Source organism: Hesperophylax consimilis, chromosome 1 (genome assembly GCF_061612785.1).
Source record: "Hesperophylax consimilis isolate HC1 chromosome 1, BYU_Hcon_1.0, whole genome shotgun sequence".
Lineage (NCBI taxonomy): Eukaryota > Metazoa > Arthropoda > Insecta > Trichoptera > Limnephilidae > Hesperophylax > Hesperophylax consimilis.
The window spans coordinates 17,662,552-17,683,902 of NC_142836.1; positions in this window are offsets into that span (position 1 = coordinate 17,662,552).

Genomic DNA, 21,351 nt, shown 5'->3' on the forward strand with positions numbered 1-21,351 from the left:
GTATCTATTGTCTTCTCTTTAAATATCTAAAAATGTCTTAAATCTCACTGATACAATACTTATTCTAAATCACTGGATAAAAATAACATAACAGCAACCCGCAGGTATGCCTGAAAAACATATAAATGACAAAAAAATGGCACGTTGATAATCTAGCATTCTGACTGCCGTTGATTTGACAGGATTTAGATTTGTCACCTTTTGTGTCCCAGTCTGCACAAGACTGTCAGTTCTGGCTGCTGCCATACATCAGCCGCATAATGTCTGACGCCCCTTGTAAATACTCTCATTACCGTAGACAATTTGTTCCCGGACAGTTGGGATTCCTTCGCAATTACTTAAGTACAAGAACAATGCATGTGACCGGTGACCGGCAGTGGCGGTATTTTAACGCAATTAAATCGGTCTCGACTGCTGTTGATTTGCATTAAGATAACAATATGTTATATTGGTGCGGTACGAGGATGGAATACCTCCAGAAAGGATGTACCGGGAATTTAAAGTAATTCATTCATGGTAGATTTTATTTGCATTTCTTGTGTGCCCAATGAGATTCTAATTATAAGTGTGGATTGAATTATTGAAATTAGTTGCACTTATATGTTAAAAGAGATTCTTAAACATTATCACGTAAAATTTTTTACTTTTTTATTACATGATTTTTTTTTTGTATTTAAAATCTGTGGCATAATCATGTTTATGAACGGTTTCAACTCGATCGATAATTGTGTTTTCCTATTCCATAATATTTTTTATGGTGGCAATTTTGCGGAAAAAGAATAATATTACCACTATAAACCACAAAAATTGCTTAAAGCTTTTGTTGAAAACTAACGTTGGAGCAACTTTCAACTCATTATTGTTCCGAATAACAACTATCCTTAACAATGATTACGCATATGAAATCATTGTTTGATATATCTGGTTTGTAGACTGCACCAGAAGTTGATCCAAGCCAAACCTTCTATAGAGCATCTTCATCATATTTGTAAGTGTATCATCTGATAATTTAAATTTGTTCACTTTAAATAGAAATAATTAACTTAGTTTAAATCAATATTAATTAAAAAAAGTATACATGTTTCAGAACCAATGGTTCCTTCATTACATTACGGAGTATTTATACTCAAAATTAAGACATAATAAACTAGTTCCAGCAAAAGCTCGTATGGACTTCCTTCTCAAGACAGAAGATACTAAAACGACGACGTCGCGTACGATCTTTCGATGAGGCTAGTATACAATAATATACAAATAAGCAAAGGCAAAACAATATAACATGTTGCGATTGGAGAAGGTAATTATTAAGATATTTTTGTAAAAATAATTTTAGGAAATCTTAAAAAATATAAGAAACGGCAATGAAAAAAAATATTATCACCTTTTCTAATTAATTCTGAAATTATTTTTTTTTGTGTAATTTATGCATTATTAATAATTTATTTTATTTTTTTGTGACTTTTCACCCCCAAAGGGGTGTTCTAGCCATTGCGTCTAGTTTCAAAGCATACTAAGATGTAAAGTTATTCAATTTTTCAAATAGCTAAATCATTTTCAATTCTCTTGCCCATTCCCATTTCAATAGACAACTGAATGACTACTGGTATAATATTTTATATGAAGAATGTATCAATCACGAAGTAAACATTTGAATAGAGCCGAACTTCAAAGTGCAAGTTTTGTAGTATCAAAGGAAACGTGAGATGTATGTAGACGGAAGACGGAACCCAAACGAGTCTTACCAGATGGAAGTACTTGTATCCAGTCCGATTAAATTAGATAATTTTGCATCTAGGCTCATACATTTCTCAGAAGGGGGATGATTAAGCTATATCTAAATATAAACAGATTCGCAATGATGAAAGCGATACAGGAATAACATAAGTTTACCGCAAGTAACATTAAGACGGTACACTTGTATGTGTTACATACCTTCACGCACTTGCAAAAGATTAATAGAAACTTCAGTGAAATGTTTCCGTTGAATGTTATGATTTCTTGCATCCTAATCCCACAGTAATAATATTCAGTTTTAAGTACATAGTTTTAATTAAATTATCTTCAATTATAAATAAAAAAGATTGAGGAAATACCTCGTCGGTTTTTTAACTATATATACTTGCACATTATTATTTTTAAATTTGTGTATTTACGTTTTAATTATGAATAATTACTAGAAAACATGTACAGCTCTGGTCCTGAGTTAAATTGCGCCTGGTACAATTTGATATTTGACGCCTTTGTAACGTGATTTTTTTTTATTTCTTTATATATTGTTCTTCAAAGTACAATCCCATTAAACCGCAATTAAGCAGTTTTTCAACAGGATGTTCATGTTCAATTACAATATAACATTTTTTCATAATATTATTACTTATTACAATACAACTTATACATCATATTTATCACCAACAACTGCCATAATCAAAAGTATTACTAATACAGAGTATCTCTGCTTAGTAGCCATGTTTTCAGCAGATATCTGAATCACTGAGGTAATTCGCATTTTTTTTATATTGCTTGGTAACATGTTGAATATTTTGGGCACGTTGTATTTCAGGGTTCGCTGTCCGTATTAATTGTTATGTTTTGGTACAAGCATTCCTTCATTTTTTGTGAACCTAGTATTATGTTCATGTTCGACTTTCCTCTTATATTCAGAGTAGTATATATGCTGAATCAATATGTTGTGCCATAATAAGGCCTGTACCGGTAAGACAGTCAAGTTCCGATACAATAATGATATGTTTCGCCTCTGTGAAAATATCTGTTTTGGAACTAGTAATTCAATCATAGAATTTTGTACTAATTGTAGGTAATTTAAGTTAGTTTTGCAAGAGTGTCCCCATGTGGTTATTCCATATCGTAAACTAGATTCTGCAAGTGATAAGTAAATTATTTTTAAAATACAATAAAAACACATACATTTGTTTTTGACCACTAATGTTTTATTTTCACTCTACCGGTTTCGGAAGAACCCTTCCTTCGTCAGAAGAATATTAAAAACAGTTTTTAATATTCTCCTGACGAAGGAAGGGTTCTTCCGAAACCGGTAGAGTGAAAATAAAACAAAAGTGGTCAAAAACAAATTTATGTGTTTTTATTGTAAATTATGATGAGCCACAAAGTGAATGCTTTTTAAAATTACGTATTTTTAAAATGTTCACAGGAACGAAACATTTCAATTTATACAGTTTACCCACTATCGCCCTCAGCCTTTTTCAAATTTTGTTTATTTGCAAGTCCCATTTAAAGTTGCAATCAACAGTCACTCTCAAATAAACATATTCATTAACAAGTTCAATACTATTGCATTTGCAGTTCTGCAAAATGTTTTGATGAATACATACAAAATTGTGGGATATTATATAATTATATTATTTCAGGCTTATTCAGAACTGAAGCAGGTGGAGATCGTATGTGCATCAATTTGGTTTTTTGGTATTTATGATTAGGCCTGCGTCGTGTGACCATTTTATTAGGGACGTAAAGTCATACTGCATATATTTAATAGCATTAGATAATTGATCATCAGATATAACAAGAGCAGTGTCGTCTGCGTATACAAAATGTTTTACATATAAAAAAGTTTTTTTCATTATTGATACAAATATTTTATAAAGCGTGGGTCCCAAAATTGAACCCTGAGGTACGCCAGCGCTCATTTTGTTTCTTCCCACTCAATTTTTCTAATATTTTTACACAGATATGTCTATTAAATAAATAATTTGTAAACAAATTTAGTAGGTTTCCTCTGATTCCAATTGCCTCGAAGATTTTTAATAATTTTTGTGGATCAATGGTATCAAATGCTTTGGAATTATCGATAAATAGTACCAATACACGTCTTTTATGGTTTAATTCATTATTTATATAATTCGAAAAGTCCTGTAATAATTTTTCTGTGCTTTTTTCTTTTGAAGTAATTGTTTAATTTTAAAGAAACATATTTTTCTAAAATTTTATCAAGTTCAGGCAAGATACTAATAGGTCGATAGTTTACTATTTCCGAGTGTTTTCCTCCTTTGTATATAGGTCTAGTAATAGCACATTTAAGGTCATCAGGCATTTTCCCTTGTATAATAAGTCTATTTACAAAGTGTGTTAAAACAGGTCCTAAAATATCCATATGTCTTTTTATGTCGAACATTCTTATGTTGTCCATTCCCATAGATGTCGAATTTTTCATTTTTTTAACAATATTTTTAATCTCTGTGATAGTTGCCTCGGGTAAATACATGCTTTGAGGTAATTCTACTGGCATTGGATGCTTTAAAGTCACATCTGTGCAACATTTGGTTTATACTATCTGAGAAGTAATTCACATATTGGTTGGTTACACTTTCCACTGTCTGATCCTTTAAAACATATCGCGAGATACCTTCATCGCAATTACGTTTTGTTTTTCTCCCCAAAATTTTATTTTTTTCATCCAACGTTTTCTTTTTCACGTGAACCCTTGAGGTAATATATAATAATAAAGGTGTCACCCTTTTTTAAACATCCAAGTACTCAAAAATAAGAAAATAATATTTATAGAATCATTCTATTAGACTGATGCCTTCGCCAGACAATTATATGAAAGTTGATTCTTCTGAACCGTGTTCGAGCATCCGATGCTTATTAGTGCCAACTACCTTCAAAATAGATTTTTTTTTCTAAAAGGGCTGCGGGAACTTTTTGCACTTAACATGAAACTCAACCAGACTTGAACGAACGGTTTAGCTGTTGACCCGAGTGACTAGGGCAAGACTTGAATCGAATACAATCGTTTCGGTGAAGTATTTCCACATTATCGGTGCACTTCCGCACCCCTAGCAGCCATCCCTGGCGGTCCTGGTAGGGGTGGACTAGTTTACAACTGAGTTTATTATGTAATCAATCCAATCATCAGACAAAAAATCTACATAAACAAATAAATTCTAGGAGCTATATTCTTATCGGCATTTTCCAAAGGAATGGTAATATAAAAATGCATTACAATCAATATATTATTACATGCAAGTTATATACTTAATGAATCTATAAAGACACGTCAAATATTGCTTGTAAAAGATTCCCGCTGTTTTAATGATGATTTGTAAAATACCCGTTTAACAATCTCTATGGCGTTTAGTGGCTCTTCGTCGTATCTGAAGTTATATGAGCTTGGTAATAATGATTTTATGATACCTCTAATTAAATGCTTTTGCTACTGAAGTTTTCTGACTAAAGTACCGATCATAATTGTTTCATATTTTGTAGGATTTGCAAAAGAAGTTTCCGTACATCAATTTTTTAGTGTAAACTGGCGCTCCTTTCCTCAGACATAAGTGCCACTTTTGATACGATTGACCACGATTTTCTTATTAAACGATTAGGAGAATCCTTTAGTTTATTTCGCAACGTTAAAAACAAGCAGACATACTATTTATACAACCGTTTATAAGCAGTGAAGGTGGGCTAAAACCAATCAATCTATGCAACTCTTTCATCTGGAGTACCCCAGGGGTGGGCCCACTCTAATGACCAGCATGTTTAGGTTTACTGCTTACCATAAGAAATAGACAGTCTGACAATTCGCGTAACTGATTGTCTAGAAGAAATTACTCGCTAGACGTCCTCAAAACAGATTGAAGCTGAATCTGACAAAGACTGAGTTTCGCTGGACGGCTACAAGCAGACGTCAGCATAAAATTGATTATTATATGATTAAACATTTCAGGTAAACCAAGGTAAGCATTTTAATGTCATTTCATAAAAACACTTTCTCTAGTTCTAAAAAGTTTAAAATTCTCCAGTCTTTAAATTTATACATCAGCACTTTTTTTTCCACTAATCTTTTAACGAATATAATATCAATGGTGATGGAGGGTAAAAGAGCATTAGTAAAATTAATGTCTAGTGTTTTTACTTTAGTGTGCAAAGTCTTAAGCTTTTTAATAAAATTGTATCTGTCCGAAGTGTGTTTTTCTGTATCTGTTTGTAAATAATACAATATGATAGATAGAGCCTATGAACTCATAAAAAAATGTACAACACCTTTGAGGTGATTTTTTACAAAAACGGCGCTATTATATTATTATTGATACTTGATACCTGCCTTATGCAAAAAAATGTTTATACAGAATAAACAAGTAAAGGTCATAAAACATAAATTTTAGGTCCTAAAACCACCAATATCCCACTGAGGTAGGCACAGAGGATAGAACGTCGTAAAACTATGTCTTAATACACACTAGTTGACTGATTTGCATACGTATATTGTCCCGTAACTAATATTATAAGAGTTTTTCAATGTATTAACCGATTTCTCCATTCGTTCACTACTAATGCTTAAGTTGTCTATGTTTTATGTTACCCAAATGAGATTTTGGTTTTTATCATGTATTCAACTCAATAAAATTTTGGGTGACCGGATAAATCATCACAATGATAATTCATCACATCTTTAAGAAGTTATATAAAGTTATGAAAAGTGATGAAACAAAAACGTTATTAACTGGGTTAAGTAGGTAAGGTTAGGTTAGATTTAAATTTTTTTCATCGTTTCTAATGATATTATATCACTTTTTAAAAGTGAATCAAAATTTTGGGTATAATCACGAAATGTGATATTGGTTGAAGTAACAATCTTTCAGTTACAAAACTGGTTAGATTAAAAGTATAATATTACTGTTCTCAACTTTTCAAATCGCGTCTTTTCGTGAAGAAACTATCGAAAAATCGAATGACTTTGCGATTCTTCATTACAGCGTACTGAATCTCCGCTAGGAGATTTTATATTTTTTAAAGCCAAGCAACTTGTTATTACGGATTACTCCCAAATAGCGCTTCCAGTCCGGGCCAGTCCGCCCCTGTAACTAGCTTCCGCCTACCGACCAGCTCCCAGCTATGTGCAGAGTTAGTCAGTGGAGAGCCATCACACATAGTCAAGTGCCAGCACACAATGTTTCTTTGTGCTGGAACTAAAAAGCTGCAGCAGGAAGTGATCCTCCTGATATATAGATGCTTTAGCATGGAGTATTTTTAAACAATGCGGGAGCTTTTGAGATTTATCAGGCAAGATTAAAAAGCTCGGAATAAATATCTTCGCTTTTCTGTGTCACGTATTGTTTTAATTAAACAGAAATGTCTTGGCTTTTGACCACGAATACAGTTCAAAACTTAGGACGGGTTGTTTCGGAGAATCTGAACAATTCATCAAATTTCAACGTTCATTTTCAAGTTCTGTGAAAGATTTTTTCAAGTTCTGTTTTTATTTCAGTTTTGTCAAGCAACTAGCCTACAATGATATAAAAATAGAACTTGAATAAGTCTTTCACAGAACCCGAAAATGAACGTTGAAATTTGATGAATTGTTCAGATTCTCCGAAACAACCCGTCCTTAGTGTAGCTAGGTACCACTAAAAATTAATTGTGAATATTTTTATGGAAATCAACAATCCTATGAGCATTTTTAACATTATTATAATTTCTCTCTCAGCACTCTTTAAAAAAACTTGTCTTATCACTCCTGTGATTTCTTAAAAATTGAAAGATTTTTATTTTAATTTCTTACCCAGAATTAAAACAGATAATAAATTACAGATAGAAAACAATAGAATTGTATAATATTATTTAATAAATTTACAATAATGCAGCAAAAATGTGTTGACGTATCCCACTATAATCTATAAATCGGTCATGACCTCTGCCGTCAGATTCAAAGAAACTTGATGGAATTTTATAGGTCAGTATCGTCATTTTCATCAAAAGAGTTTGAAATAATATATTAAAAATTTAATAATTTATTTCTCACTGTTTAATTAATAAATTAAGAAACACACGCGAAGGCAGGTAGTAAATAATGAATGTAAAACCTTGTAATTTTATTGAATTTAAAGAGAATAACGCAAATATAATTATCATTTTCTAACTAGCATATTTGGCATAAAGTACCAAGAATGACTTATGCTCTAACTAAAAGTTGAGTTATTTGCTATGCAAATAAATTACTACGAAATTCTGAAAAGGAATTTGTTTTTTTTCAACAAAAATTTGTGCCAGACCATTAATATGGACTAAACTTAATTAAATAACTACACAAAAAAATAATAAAGGAAATAAATTTGTTGTTTGTTCAACCTTTCTTTTATTTCGCATGACTCTGTCAAATATCCTCCTGTGATTATTGAGATATAAATTAAGCTCTAATAGGCGGGGTAGAAATTATTAGTTCCTTTGTGTTAGTTTTTCACTTGCGGTTTCCACATAACGCCGAGACAAGAAAACGGCATAAATTTGTTTGATTAGATCTGTTTGGTAGCTTAGTAGAATTTTCAATTGCATTGTAGCGTGTGAATGTCTAGTGAAGAAATGTGCGATTTACAGCAGTACCAGCAGGGCCTTCTATACAGTGCCTGCTTCCTCTGGAATTTAAAATTTATTAAAAAGTTTGAACAACGGTCGGCATAAGAATGTCTCCTGTTAAGAAGAAAATATTCCAAGTAAATTATACCCAATAGGGACTTCTCGTGCATTTTGTAAATAATTTATTTCAATAAAGATAATTATTTTATTATGTCCCTTTTTTTTCTTTTTTTTAAACGCATTTTCAATTTTTTGTAGTTGTTTTAAAAATTGCGTGCTATTTCGGCTCTGAAAACGGTCATGCGCCATCTTGACCGCTACTTCATAAGTGCTACGTCACACCTTTGCCGCCATCGCCGCCTGTCTTGCTTGTTGCTGGTTAAACCAAGGGGATCAACGCATTGATGAATTGCATCTCGCATTATTCTCCCTTTTAAGTGTTATTCGTTGTGTTTGTGGTATATTTACAATCCACATAGTTATTACTATTTATTTTACCACTTTTTGAACTCAAGTTGCAGTTAAATATTATATTATATGTATAAAAGTAAATAAACAAATGTGTTGTGACCTAACCTACCTTACATGACGTTAGCTGTCATTCATTCGCAATGGATGTAGATGTTAATAAACGGATTCCTAAGAGGTGGTGTTTTGTACCGTTGTGTACAAATACAACTGTATATACTCCAGAGAAACACTTTGTACTCGTACATGTGCCAGTTGATATCAAGAGAAGGAAAGCGTGGATTAAAGTCTATCAGAGTCTATCAAAACGAAAAATTTCTTACAAAACCAATAACCATATATATATATATGATACTGACTCAGCAATGAATGAATTTATCACAAAATTACATTCATATATATCTAAACACACTAGTCACATACACATAACAAATAATCAAGTAAAACTCACTCCTTGGATCTCCCCTGGCCTTGTCAAATCTATTCACAGAAGGAATCAATTACACGAAAAGGCGAAAAGATGTCCTGAAAATATTTTAGTACAAGCTCATTATAAAAAGTATAGGAATTTATGTAAACATTTAATTAAATCGACCAAAGAAAATTATTATAAAAAAATTATTTACGAAAATAACTGTACGCCAAAACGTCTGTGGGAAACTTTTCGTAATATATCTAAAACAAAAATTAATAAATCTTCCGAAATTAAATCGTTGTACATTAATAATATAAACTGTTCAGACCCAAAAATTATGGCAAATTTTGCCAATAATTATTTCACTTCAGTGGGAGTCACTCTTGCGAAAAAAATTCTTGATAAACTTAACACTACTGAAATTGATCTCGCTAAGTTTACTACCTCTAATTTCGGTCATAAATAGACAATGTACAAACAACGACAAACGAAGTCATGAAAATAATTGACGATCTTAAGTCATCAAATGCTTGTGGTCCTGATAAAGTCTCATCAAATCTGTTAAAACTTATTAAATCCTCAGTCGCAATACCGATCGCGTTCATTTCGAATCTAAGCTTTAAATCAGGAATATTCCCCAATCATTTAAAACATTCAGTAGTTATATTGCTTCACAAAAATGGTGACAAATCGCATGTACATAATTACCGGCCAGTTTCTTTGCTAAATTCGGTCTCGAAAATTATTGAAAAAATTGTAAAAAATCGCCTTAGCACATATCTGGAAGATAATAACATTCTTTCTAATAGACAATACGGCTTCCGACCAGGTTTAAGCACAGAAAACGCTATCGCTAACCTGACAAAAATCATCTCTAATAATATCGATGGAGGAATTAAATGTACTGCACTATTCCTGGATCTAGCCAAAGCGTTCGACACTATATCACATAAAATTCTGCTGAAAAAACTACAGTGCGTTGGAATACAGGGTCAACTATTAAAGTGGATGGTTAGTTATTTAGAAAACAGAAGCCAAAGAGTGAACATTAATGATACTCTAAGCGATTCAGCAAATATTAAATTTGGTGTACCTCAGGGAAGTACTCTAGGGCCAATTTTGTTTAATATATATATTAATGAGCTATGTAACAGTTCCCTTGCCGACCACATTATTACCTTTGCAGATGATACGGTCTTGTTATTTGAAGGTAAAAACTGGAATGAAGTTCACAGTAAAGCAGAAGCTGGTATAAACAGTGTTAAACAATGGCTTGATAATAATCTACTCACACTCAACACGGAGAAAACAAAATTCATCCGCTTCAGTGCAACTCAAGCAGGACAACCGAAAGAAACACAAAACATTATTATACACCACTGCAATAACCTAACTACTTGTAATTGTAACACCCTAGAATGTGTAGATAGTATAAAATATCTAGGAATTATGATAGACAAATTTCTGAGATGGGACCTACATATAGACTCAATTTCCACAAAAGTCAGAAAACTTACTCATCTTTTCCTGGGCATTAGAAATATTCTCTGCATAAAAGATCTTAAATGTTTATATTATTCTCTGTGTAACTCATTACTTGAATATGCATCTTTGGGATGGGGCGGATGTACCAAAACAATACTGGATCCCTTAGCAAAAGCACAGAAATCACTGCTAAGGGTCATCCTAAAAAAACCATTTAGGTACCCCAGTGATGTATTATTCAAAGAGATACGAGTTCTTGATGTCAGGCAACTATACATAAAAAATTATATTACACACTCAAAAACAACGTCACCACTACCCTTCCATTGATCATTATCACGACACTAGACATTCAAGGAGGAATCCAGTTGTTCCACCTACTACTATGACATCCTTTGCCCAAAGACAATTCTATTACCTTGGTCCAAAATTATTCAACCTCTTACCCGATTTATGGAAATCGAAAAGCATAAGCATTCTGCGTAAATTAGTTTATTATTGGCTTCTAGACATGGGAAGAGTTGAAAGCGAACTTATGATGACCAACAGATAAACAAAAATGTTCTGTACTCACATTTATTCATTGTTATTGGCAGTTAAATAAAAAATTCCTACCATGCATCTGATTTATACAATGCGATTGATAATTTTTGTGATTGATAATGTTTATACAATATGTTTTCATGTACCTTGTTTATATGTTTCTTGATTATGTATATTATATTATATGTACCTTGATTATGTAATTTAATACACAGCACAGTAACAGCGATCAAATTAAGAAACCCACCTAATATTTTTCTTATATTGTAACTATAAATTGAATTAATCCAATATGTTATCATGTACCCTGATACAGTGTTCCTTAATTGCATATTATTACATGTACCTTGATAAAATTTATCAGGTGTTTTCATAAAAAAAACTAATATTCGGGTGTACAAATATGTCTGAAAAAGTTTTTATTTTGATTACTTTGATAAATATATATGTATATAGACTATATTACTAGCGTAACTATTAATGTAAAGTATGGAAATATAATTCATAACAGCAGCGTGTACAAATGTTAACTAAACCAGGCAATTTGGCTGTCCTAAAACGGGAAAATTTCCTAGTTGGACAGCCAAAGCTTCCTTAATATGTATGTAATTATTTGTATCTAATAAATAAATAAATAAATAAAATAAATAAATAAATAAATATGCGCAGTATTAACTTGGGTTCAAATTTCAAAATTTTAAAACTAAAAATAAAGTGGTTCGTCGCGTAATTATTTTGATAGGAATATTTGCACAAATGTTAGCGTCAACAAATATCATAAGTTTTTTTGTAAAGAATGCAAGGCTCATCAGCTCATTTCATCATCATGAAAGCAAATAAAAAGGGATGCTTTAGATATGATATTTTAGATATGTAGTGCGAATGAACAAAGAAAGGAGTGTAAAGCGAATATATGACATGAATATGAATGGTAAAGAAGTCGGGGACGTTTAAGGAAGTCATGACACAATCAATTGAACAAAATACTCAACATAAAAAATTAAAAAAAACGTGAGATACGATGTATGAATGTGAATGAAGCAAAGAATGTGTGTAAAGACCTAGTTTTTTATTGGAAGCAACACGAAGTCAATCTATACTGCACAGCTATTTTGTTGCGTGTAATACGTGTAGGTCAACGCCATCATCATATCCACTCGAGGAAGATTTGCAGACGTAGCATTCTGAAATCCTTGCTCGGCCTTCGGCATCGCAAATCTAGCTAGCACGCTGCACGCACAACAATAATACGGGACAAATCGTCTCTACTAATAAACTAGGCTAAATGATAACGAATGAAATAACAAAAAGAGACCTACACGGAACTAATAAGAGAAGTCTCGATAAAGACTGATTGTTAACAGCAAAACGGGAACGAAAATAAAGCGAGAAGATGACGGTACGATTTCCTAATGGCGAAACACAGCTAAAGCGAATAGGTTTGCAGGATCTACTCAGGCCGGTCAACCACGACGTCATCGTTCGCCCTTGAACGCTTGACCAATCCACCGGGCGTTCTTAGCTGCATTGAAATATTTCGTTCGTGCCTGTTTTTAAAGTCATTATAACTTTAATAAATGATTTTTGAAAATCATAAAAACTATGTATTCTTTTGTCTGAAGTGTTTCTACATATGAATAATTAATAATGAGTGATTTTTTGGTGTGAAGAGAATTCCCTATTAGCAATACCTACAACTTGGACCTTGCAAAAACTTCAGTACATATTTTCATACCCGTCATGGTTTAATAATTTACAAAGAATTATGATTTTGTTTTTACCTAGTAATTACTTTATTACGCTATTTGATATAATATAAAGCCGTAAATGCCGGCCTTCACTCGTGGTCCTTGCGTCCTTCTTTGACCTTCTGATAACCGTTGGAGCGTGATACTATAAAATACATTATAGGTACTCATAATTCATCCTAAGTTGAAGATTCTCTCAACTTCCCATCATTGCGAGACCACCTTTGAGAATAGAAAAGTTGCTTGAAATTAAAGATATGTTTAGTAACCTAGGTTGGTTCTTTCCATTCTTCTTATTTCACAAATACTACCCCTCCCTACTTCCTTAAGCCGCACAATAATCTTCAACAAAAAAATCTCAGTTCAATGACACCGTAGACTCGTAGACTTCTCACGGTGACGTCACCTTGCCTTCTTAGTGATGGTACGGGGGAAGTGGCCTCAACCGTATCAAATGTAGGTGCAGGTAGTACTACGTCACTACGTAGAGGAAGAGGGTAGGCACTAGGCAGGACACGGGAGAAAAAGAAAGCAGGGCCTACAACATACAGCCTTCATGCCGGAAGTGTTGAATTGTTTGAAACAAAGCAAAAACAACAGGAGGTTAGCAACAACTGGGTCACGTGGGCTACCTCCTCCCTGAGGGAAAATTCATTTCGGAATCGCATTGCGCGGAACCGGAAGGTGGAACGTAATACAATGAAACAACACGTATGATGAAACAAACGGGTATGTGAAATAAAGTTTCTGTAATATTCCCATTTTTGGGACAAAATGTCATCTAAATAACTGAATCAGAATTTCAATATATCGGTTCTTCTGGGTTAGAAACATTTCAGTCGAAGCTCCTATTGTTTATAATATTATTCAAATGCAACATTACATTAACACGGCTGCACACGGCACTGTACAACGTACTATGAGTTCTTAGGTACTATCTAATTTTATTAATTACAAACAGATACAGAAAATATACATACCTTGCATGTTACTTTAGATAAACACACTTTTATTATAAAGTTTAAACTTGGAGAAGATACGACGCTGCAAGCAGAGACTGTATTAACACTGCATTAAAAACACTGATCATACACGGTTAAAAATACATTTTCTACCTTACTTTCCTTTCCTAATGATGTGATGATATTACATTTATTAGAAGATTAGTGGCAAAAGTAAAGTTGATATTTATTTTTAAATAATGGAGACTCTAGGAACATAACTTCATAACGGGAGATTTTTTATGTAATGACAGGTGACTTTTTATTAAAACGGCGCTATATAAATTAGCCAAATATTAAATACTAAAAAGATTACAAATTATTTGATAACAAAAAAGCTTTACTTGGCATTCATAAGAAATAACCATAAACCTATAATTTTATAATGTATATTTGTACGAGTATACCTTATCTTAATAAATCTTACAATCGCTTTTAATCATCCAATCAAGATCATGCAACCAAGTTTTAAAACATGAAATCCATAATCATGATGAAAACAATCCATAAACATGGAGTAGGATTAAACTTCATCGATATTTATTTCAAGCTTTTGCGTATTATCTTATTTGCCTGCTGTCCCCTATTTAAAACTTTCTAGTTCGGTTCTTTTCTACGGCAGAGCAAATTTATTAAATTCGTTTCCATTCCAACAAATGAAACTCTGAAAGTTCCATTCTTAATGTTAGGTACGTTCAGTGAGTTATTTCTGTTACTTATTTATATATGTATTTATTGAAAGCTCGTAGGTCTTTTATAAACATAATACATGTTGAAAATTTACAAACATTACACAGAAATAACATATGAATACCTACATAACTGCACAATAAAAACTTATCGTTTCTCAAACATACTACAGAAACATGTCAGTTATATTCACAACTGATTATTTTTGCTTTGATGTAGGACGGAGAGGTTTTAAATACTGCCAACATGTCTGTTTATTATGTATTGATAATTCAGTAAAAATACGATAGTGGTGAGTGACACGATTCGTTAGGACTATGGTTGTTGCAATGAAACTGGAGTCTTGTAGATTTAACAGGGACACGGATATTTATGACACTTAACATTTGAGCGCAGTCTGTAATATTATTCAGTAATTTTAAAAGTACAAGAATTCTCCGGGAAGGAACTAGCGGTAGTTTTAGATTAAAGATTAATATTTACACTATAGTTAATAATTAAAAAAATTCTGCAATTATCAGTTCACTGGTGCAGACGTAAAAAAAACGCATGACATTATAATTGTAGGATTTGTGAAGCTGAAAGTATTTATAAAATATTTGCCTCAGGATCTTGCCATTCAAAATTAAATTTTGTCAATTTTCTTTATAATATAATGATATTTTATGTTGACAAAAAAACCAAACGAAAGAGAAATCATCAGTCAAAAAATAATAATACACATTTTCTGATTATCGGTAGGTACCTACTGTATCGCTTGTCTGAATTCACACAATCACATATTCCAATTCATTACACAAGAATAATTGACATCACGCATATCACAGACAACCGAAATCAGTATGTTTGATGATTGATAATATAAAGTATCAGCAAAATATTTAATACTGTTTAGAAATTAGAATAAAACAGTTTTCAAAATAATTATTTCAAATATTACTTTTGTTTGGTAATTTTTTTTAATGAAACAGTACATTACAGACCGAGTATCCAAAAAATGAACTTATAATATAATATGCCATGGTGAACGAATTCAACACAAAATAGAATCAATGGTCAAGTATTCATATGTTGAAGCCGGGTTCTTTAGCTAATATACGCCACGTATAGGATACCTACTATTATGCATATATGTAGTTATAATAAGGTAAGGGCAAGGGTTTAAATACATCTTCGTCTAACTCCAGCATACCTTCCATTTTCCGCTTCCACCCTGCAAGGGGTGACCATTTCCATAATAGTGAAACTGCTTGCATAGTTTATAAGCACCCAAACTCGGGCCAAACAAGTTTTCTTGGGTAAAGCCATAAGGAAAAGGATCGAGGGGATAAGTGCCAATTTCTGCGGTGGACTTTGCTAAAACGTCTTTGGTTTTCTCCACCTGACGAGATATTACGTAGTTAGTGGTTAGTGGTTAGGTACTTCGGTATATTACTAATACCTACGCACTTCTAACGGCTGTATTCTTCTGCTTTTTCAGGTAAAACGTACAATACAATCAACGGACAGAAGTAATCCATACATAGGAATCCCGACGGATAATGGGACAAATTTGAACACTTTTGAAAAGTGAGTTAACTAGGTTAGATTAGATTTTTGGTTTATTTTATTTTTATTCAATTTTAATTACATTACATTTAAAAATTGTTCTGACTTGTCGTGGAACCATACACATTTCTTTTTTTCTTTTACTCAGGTCTCGGAAAACGCATTTCTAATTCTTTCTTGAATTTACTAATTCCACTATTTTCAGCTCGCAATATATTTTAGATCTGAAATATGAAATTGACGGCCTCCGTGGTCGAGGGTTAAGGCACTCACACAAGCTGAAGATCGCTAATTTTATTCGATTAATTTATGTTATTTTACAATAATTGTTTTTGAATGAATAAATTATTTATTAATTCAAAATAATATATAGTATACTTGCAGCACATTCCAGAGTGGAAAATACTCTCAGTATTGCCATGGTGTAAGATCACCCTTCAAAATTGAAAGGTTGCTTGAAATTGCCTTAGCCGTGTTTGGTGACAAGATCTGAATAGCCAGGTACACCCCACCTTCCTCTTCCACATCTACGTCCCCTCCTCATTACCTTCAGCCTCACAATAACCCCAATTAGGGATGCCATAGTATAACTAGCTCCAGGGGGGTTGGGAGCAATTGGGCTCTTCTGCGGTATTCACGTTAAAAAAAAATTTGTTGGAATTAACTTTTATTTAAATCAACCTCTAATAAACATTATTTACAATAGTACATCTACTCTTCAAGTGTATTTTATAATTTTTTTATCTTGACAGAGGATTGAACCTTTCTACTCAAAACCCAAATCCCGATTGGATAAGACCGACACTAATTGGGTATATTAACTGCCCTATGTGTGTATGCGTGATTGCCACCAAATGTTTATAGAATGCATTGTCATCGACAAAGAGTCTATTTGTCGAGTTTCAACTTGATCGAATACCGGAAAGTGGATTAATTTACACTTCCAAGATACATTTACGAAAAAAAGGGAAATTTTAAACAGATAAGATAAAATGCAATATTATCTAACAATACATCTTACAAAAATTCTCTTTTGAAAAAAAAGTGTTTTGAAATAATCTTAGAATCTCTAATCCCTAATTTTCTTGCTGAAAAGAATTGAATCTATATTGTCATTTAATTTCAGAGAAAATAAAGGTTAAAAAAATACAATTTATGAAAACTTACAATACCTCTAAATAATAATAATATTTGGATGATTTATATAGCGCCGGTTTTGTGAAAAATCACCGCCAGAGCGCTGGTAATAATAATAATTCACCGACTGAGTCAGGTTGTAAAATGTCCTGTTCGATAAAAAAATCGGCATTTACAGTTCTTCGCATATAAATTTAATATGTTATCCTGACATAGCTACGTAGGTGCTGATTTTATATTCATTTGTACGTCACAGAATACACTGACAGATAAAATAGCATTATGCCTGTGACAGACAACGCTATAAGTGTACGATATTTTCGTAGCTTGGCTTATTTCAGCATATCGCTCCTCATATATTCCCATTGGTGGTGTATAGCATGCGAAATGCTGAAATAGGTCAAACAGTGATGAATGTAGCATAATTGATATCAAAAAGGGACCAGGGGATGATCAACTTCCAGGGATCTTCATAAATTATTGTAGTAAACAATTGACACCCCCCATTTTTGTTATTTTCAAACTATCGCTATCCGAAGGAACATTTCCCGACAAATGGAAAACAGCCCTGATTACCCCAATATATAAAAATGGCAGTAAAAATGATGTCTCGAACTATCGACCTATATCCAAATTACCGATACTAAGTAAAGTATTGGAAAAAATTGTTTACGATCAATTATATTCTACTATCTCACCCTCACTCTTAAATAATCAACACGGCTTCATGAAAAATCGCTCAACAACTTCAAATCTTGCATTTTTTACAAATTTTCTTCATGCTCAAATGGATATGCGATGCCAGGTAGATGCCATTTATATGGATTATTCTAAAGCATTTGACCGTGTTAATCATTATATTCTTTTACAAAAGTTATTAGGTCTAGGAATTCACGGTGACCTCTATAGATGGATCGCATCATACGTCAATAATCGGCACCAAATCACGGTTGTCAATGGTTTTGCATCTTGCTTAACGGAAATCATCTTAGGTGTGCCCCAGGGATCGCATCTTGGACCACTCTTATTTAATATTTATATAAATGACATTTCCGTATGCTTTAAAAATAGTTACTTTGTTTTATACGCGGATGACATGAAAATTTATAAAGCTATACAGTGTTTATCCGATTGTATGGAATTGCAAAGCGATCTTGATAATTTGTGCGTATATTGTGAATCAAATTTATTGTCCTTAAACATATCTAAGTGTCACTCGATTACATTTACTAGAAATAAAAACAAAATCATCTATCCATACAACTTGAATAACAAACCTTTACAACCTATGTCTACGTGTAAAGATCTAGGTGTTTACTTAGATAGCAAATTAATTTTTGACAAGCACATTGAACACATTATTTCTAAATCCTACAGAATGCTAGGTTTCTTATTAAGAATATGCAAAGTTTTCAAAAGTGCTAAGACTCTGAAAATTTTGTTCTGTTCATTGGTCAGAAGTCCACTGGAGTATGCTTCCACAATATGGAATCCTCAATATAAGGTATACATAGATTTAGTAGAAAGTATACAGAATAAATTTTCGAAACATTTACTCAAGAAATACAACAATACTACAAATAATATGTTAACTTTACAAAAAAGACGCACATTGTCAGACCTGTTGTTTCTACATAATCTGCTAAATAATAAAATAGATAGTCCCGAATTACTATCCGTCATTGGTTTAAATGTTCCAACGAGGCGTACCAGGCACACTACACTATTTCATATTGAAGCCAACAATACCAATGCAGCAAACAACTCAGTAATTACTCGCGCAATCACAACATACACCCATTACGAAAAATTACTACATTTAGACATCTTTCATGATTCCTTTCTAACATACAAAACTAACTTATTAAATTTCTTAGCATGACAAATTTCAAAAATATTTTCACATCATTTTTCAAAACTCCTATGTATTATAACAGTCAATTACAATTCGTGAGCTTATTATAATTCTTATTTTCAATTCATTTATTATTATCTATCCACACACTTCCTTCCTTTTATAACAATCTCAGGCGAAATTACGTAATGACATTTTATGGACATACGTAATAGGTACTACAACTATGTAATAACTAAAAAATTTCTAACTGTATCTTATTGTACTGTGTATGTCTTAACAAATAAATAAATAAAAATAAATAATGTGTCGCCTACCTTACACGTCAGCTTCTCCGTACCTATGATATACCAATCATGAAAGTTTTATAGGCATGTCATTAAATACTCTCTTAATTTTGACGTTGGTTTTTGTGCGATAATTTAAGATTCTACTCCAGATAATATTAAATATAATATCCAGATTGTTAATATCCGGGAAACCATTCTGGTTAAGCAAGGAGCTAAGTTCTACTTGTATGTTGTAAGGCCAACTCGAGGTAAAGTTTGCCTTATGTTGCATTTACGATGCTCTCTTGAATAATGTTTCCGACACATTTGCATATTCCTTATTAAACCCACCGGTTATGGACAAAAAGAATAAACTGATACTAAACTTGTATCACGCCTGCTATCGTGAAGCCAATAAATCAAAGATTCATAAATATGTTCAGTTTAAAGAATTTATGAATAAACTAGGAATCAATCATTTCTCGGTTTTTAAAAGATATAAGCGTTAATATTTAAAATTTTGGATTGACTAAACCATCAAAACCAACTTTCAAACCCGGCGCACAAATAATTTAATTTTTATGTGAAACCGCACAAGAGTCCCAACTGCTCCCAACCGTCTGGAGACAATGAGACTTTGGCTTCCTCAATTGAAATATGCTGTCTGGATGGAGGTAATGTGGAGGGGAAGTGGAAGGTGGGGAAATACCTGGCTATTCAGATCTGGTGTCACCAAACATGACCAAAGCTATTTCAAGCCACTTATCAATTCTGAATGGTGGTCTTACACCAGTATCCTCCACCGTGGAGTGTTTTAATGGATGTTTTATTTTTAATGAGTAAATTGTGATACAACACAAATTAAAAAAAATTAAATTTTGAATAGCAAAAAGTATACTATAGTAATTTTGAATGGTTAAAATCTCGGGCTAGTATAAATTCTTGACAAATCATTTCCAATTTTGAAAAAAACAATAAAATAATATTCTCTTAAAAATATTATATTACAGGTTGATACTTTTTCGCGTGTCATAATTCTTCAATGAGTTCCAATTTTGAAAATGACACTCAACTTCGAATTTGAGTTCATTGAACTAGAGTTACACAAGACGTGCAGACAACGGAAATTAGAATGAAGAATTGTGGCACGTTCCTCTTAGCGATCTCCCTCAACATAGACCACAATCCAGAATTTAAAAGTTGATTAAATGGGTTTAGCCGAGATTGATGACCATATGCAGATAGAGTCAGGTAGGTACTTTTGAACGTTCCTCTTCCCCATTTCCTTTCCTCCCTTCTACGTTCAGTCCACAATTGGTGATGATCCACTGTATCCGAGCATATAAAAATAAATTTAAAGAAAAAAATTACAATTTACCTTTTTTCATTCCTTTCTGTGTATCCCCATGGGAACCATTCCACACCATGGCGGTCGACGAAGTTTTTTAATACAATCATGGTGTTCGGCAACTAGCACCGGTGAATCACTGCATACTTCAGTGAAAACCTTTTATTGGTTGAATAACTATACCTTTTTTGCTATTAATTTTTAAATTATTGTTTAAGTTAATTTTCCAAAATAAACATCACAGAAAAACATTTTTTTTTTGAAAACGTAGATTTTTAAACTTTTCATTTTTTTCGTAAACTAAAGAGTTTTAAAACATCAACGTATTTTTAAAGACATTAAACAGTTGATATTAACCCCCGAGCGACCGACTGTTTTCAAATTTGACTTAAAAAATCCCGATAAATTCGAAAATTAAATTAGTTTTACTTATAAATCAACTCCAAATATCATGTATTTAACGAGTTTCCCGCTTGAACTTTAAGTTTCCGGACACCGTGTATAAAAGTAAAG